Genomic DNA, 4061 nt, shown 5'->3' on the forward strand with positions numbered 1-4061 from the left:
TTTCAAACTTAAAAAAAAAAATTCAAGAAAGTGAACCTATATCAATGGACTATGGTGAGCAGATATTTTTGTTTTGTTAAACTTTAATGGACATGTTAGTTGCTGTTATTATTTATTACTACAAAATCATGAAGTTAAGAACTAAGAAATACAGAAGATAGTTACATAAAATACTACTACTTGTAAGTCAATTAAAAACATAATTTAGGAAAAGATGGCCACCCCAGCAATGTCCAGTCTGTCCCAACAGGTTTGGAGCTTCAGTACATCTATGATCAGGCCCTTTGCTAAGTTTATGAGGCCACCTGTTTAGATATATGGCTTTGAAGGTCACTGTAACACTTCCGTTTCTTCTGCTGCATCTAAAAAGACTAAGCGAGACCAAGTGGAAAAGAGTTGCTGTTACTAGGGTAACTCCAGAAAGATGCCAAGGTGTCTCTTTCTCTTCTGAATTCTTACATTAAGCACTGCATCAAAGTAAAAACCCCGAAAGACATCACAACAAGGGAAATACTTTCCCCACTGATGTGAAACATCACCAATTTACTGGCTGAAAATAGTCACCTAAGCAAGCAGGAAGTCGTCTCTGCTTTTTCCACCATAGTGAGTGTTTACCCTGGAGAAATGAGTTGCACTGTGACCACAGCATCATCCTTTAGATGAAGCTGTTCTCTTCAAGCTAATGACAATGCTTACAGAGACTTCTGAGTCAAGGCCAGGTATTGAAATTGGAGGTTAAGACTGACCCATTAATCATGGATGAGATGGTTGCTCAAATTTCAGAAAATTGGGGAGAACTCATTCATACGGTTGCAAAGACCTTGATTCAGAAGCTCAGCCAGGCCATGTGGGAGATACTTTAAAGGCTCCATCACCTGTAAAAGTTCTCACACTTGGAGCAACCACAAAATGCTTCCTGAACAGATAATAAACAAACACCTAAACAAACAAACAGGCAATAAATAACATAAAAGGGAGAAATCTGGCACCGATGGATAAAGCTACTTTTAGAAGCTATAGAGTATTAAATGGAAGTCCCAGTGCTAGGTGGGGAATACCTTCTTATGAGTTGTTGGGCAAAGAGGCTCTACAGCACTCCCACAAACAAACACTGACTTTTGCCATTTCTGTTTGTTGCCTATCAGAACACATGATAAAACCCTATTGTTGAAGTTAGAGCGTAGTCAAGTTGGACCTAATCTGGGACCTTCTTTTTTGCTGGCTAGCTTCCTCCATGGTAGTAGACGTTGCTATGCAGGATGTTGTGGGAAAGAAGTCACCATCCTTCTTCAACAGCTTTGAACCTGATGAACTACAGCACCAAGCTCCTAATCAAGATGTGCCCACTACTGTAATAGTAACATAAGTTATGGTGCAACCAGCCACTCTATAGTTGGATTTGAGGCTTTTATCACAGCATAGAATTCATAAGTATACTATAATCCTGGTCAAAAGCTCCTGAATAGAGACGAGATAGGCTCTCTTACTGTTGCTCTTTAACAGCATTAGCATAGTGCCTTTAAATTACTTATGTTTATGCACACAGAAAAATTGCTACTCAGTCTTACCGGAGTTTTTCTTTGTAATCAATGGTATGGCTATATAAGGTATTGGGAATAAGGCATTTTTGAGTGCTCAATCTTAAATCAATATATATGTGTATATATCTTCTTTGGCTAAGATAATCTTGATCAAGAGGGTCTGGAAAGAATGAAGAGGCTGGAAAGGTAGGGAGAAGGTCACCAAATGCTGTCTTCGGGGCATGACACAGCCAGTGCAACCATGATCTCAGCACCTGCAATTACCTATACTAGGCCTGAAAAAGGCTGGTCCTATCAAAAGTCAAGCTTGGATCTGGAGAAGAGCTCCTTGGCTATGGATGGATTGTGGGAGGTGAGACAGGCAGTGATTGCCTTCTGTGTTTTTACCCACTGATAAGTTCATCAGGATCTCAAGGATTGATCTAAACCCATGGTCACACAGATACCTCCGGTTAAGCTCTGTGGGTCACAAAGCAAACAAAAAGAGAATCTGAGAAGAGTCTTGGGTAGAAGAGGATCATTGTCAGAAGTGGCAAGGTGGTAAGAAAGATTGGGATTTGAGAGTAATTAGAATGAATTACATATATGTATATAATTGTGAAAGGATAAACTTAGTAAATTAAAGAGACCAGGATGCCTGAAGGATGATAACTGGGATTGTCTCTTGGACTTCCAAGCATTTATACACACAGATATGGGTGCCCTACCACTCACACACACACACACACACACACACACACACACACACACGTATACCTGCTACCTGCATACATAGAAATACAACACATGCATAAAAGAAAATCATCACTGACAAAATCCCAAAGGCTTCTGGTCATCTTATACATAGCCACCACCATGGTGTCATGTAACCTTTCTTAGAGAGGCTCATACCCACAGTATCTCTATTTCTTTTAACTCTTATGCTTAAAATTTATGTAAACTATATTTTAAAAAACCACAGTACAACTCTGTTCAAAAACTATGAAATTAAAACTTGCTAAGAATTAAGCAGTGATTCTTGTCCTTCCTAATGCTGTGACCCTTTAATAAAATTCCTCAAGCTGTGATGACTCCAACCATAAAATTATTTTCATTGCTATTTCATAACCATAATTTTGCTACTGTAATATTTTTGGAGATAAAGGTTTTCCATAGGGGTTGTGACCCAAGGGTTTAGACATGCTGAATTAGAGAAATAAAATACATTTGATGAGAAAAGAAGTTTGAATACTGACTGGGAGGCAAGGGGGACATCTCTAAAAACAAAAGGTAGGGGGAGGCAGTTTGAAAGGGGAACCCATGAGGAAAACATACAATAAAATCCATGTATAAAGATATTAAGATAAAACATATTTGTTGAACTGATGACTAGTTTTAATTGTCAATTTGATAGAACTAATCATTGTCTAGATCAGTGGTTCTCAATCTACCTACGTGACCCTTTAATTTAGTTCTTTATTTTGTGATGACCTCGATGCCATAAAAGTTATTTTTGTTGCTACTCTATAGCTATAATTTTGCTACTGTTACGAACCATAATATAAATAATTTTGGAGATAGAGGCTTTCCAAAGTGGTTGGGACCCACAGGCTGAGAACCACTCGTCTAGAACAAGTGCTCTCTGAGGACATCTGTGGGTGATTTTCTTGATAACATTAGTGGATTCAGGAAGTCCATCATAGGTAGCACCATTGCCTATATCTGGGTCCCAGACTTTGTAAAAGCTGAGTAGTAAGCATGTATATAGTCACTCTCTCGCTGCTCTTGACCATGGAAGTGAGTAACTTCTTCAAGCTTATGCCAAAGTTTCTCACAATAAAAGACTTGCAACCTAGAATGTAAGCTGATCACTGTCTTTCTTACTTAAAGTTGCTTTTATCAGGTCATTTTATCACAGCCATAGGAAATGAAACTAAGATAGTAGCTAATCTAAATAGATTGTTAAAAAGTTTAGTTCAAGACATCTTTATGCTTTTTTATACTGTAATTATTTATGTGATTACAATTTTGAAACATTTTTAACAGTATTATTTCTCATGTAAAACTCAAAGACAATGTTTCCCTCATCTAAAGTTCTATTGGCCATGATGAGTATTGTTTTCTTAACCTGGTGTCATTCTGTCTTAGAGGATGGAGTATTTACAGTAGATAGTAGATACATTACTTCTTTCACACAAGGGGCTTTGGGACAGTGGTGGAAGTATAGTTTCTCTGCATATCTGGAATTTGAATATGATAGTGATTTTGTTTTTCCTAGCATGGAGCTATCATTTCCCTATGAACAATTATTTATTGACAACCTTATTTTTTCTTCCTTAGAGAAAATTATCTAATTAGGTCTAGAGGGTGCTGTAAGGCATAAGACCTGACCTTGAGGAATTCCTTGAGTTTGTTGCATATTAATTTGCATGTGGAGATTCACATGAGGGTGAGAACAGCTAAAATATTTTCTAAACCACATGCTGTTCTCAGAGCACACTGAGTGTTCTTAAGATGAGTGTTTCAGAGCTGTGTGTTTCC

The 4061-nt window shown here is 37.7% G+C and overlaps 1 pseudogene; it reads left to right on the forward strand.

The window, feature by feature from the left end:
* Window positions 1-214: 214 nt before the first annotated feature.
* Window positions 215-863, forward strand: LOC116094258 (annotated as a pseudogene).
* Window positions 864-4061: the final 3198 nt, after the last annotated feature.

Source organism: Mastomys coucha, unplaced genomic scaffold, assembly GCF_008632895.1.
Source record: "Mastomys coucha isolate ucsf_1 unplaced genomic scaffold, UCSF_Mcou_1 pScaffold16, whole genome shotgun sequence".
In the NCBI taxonomy this organism is placed as follows: domain Eukaryota; kingdom Metazoa; phylum Chordata; class Mammalia; order Rodentia; family Muridae; genus Mastomys; species Mastomys coucha.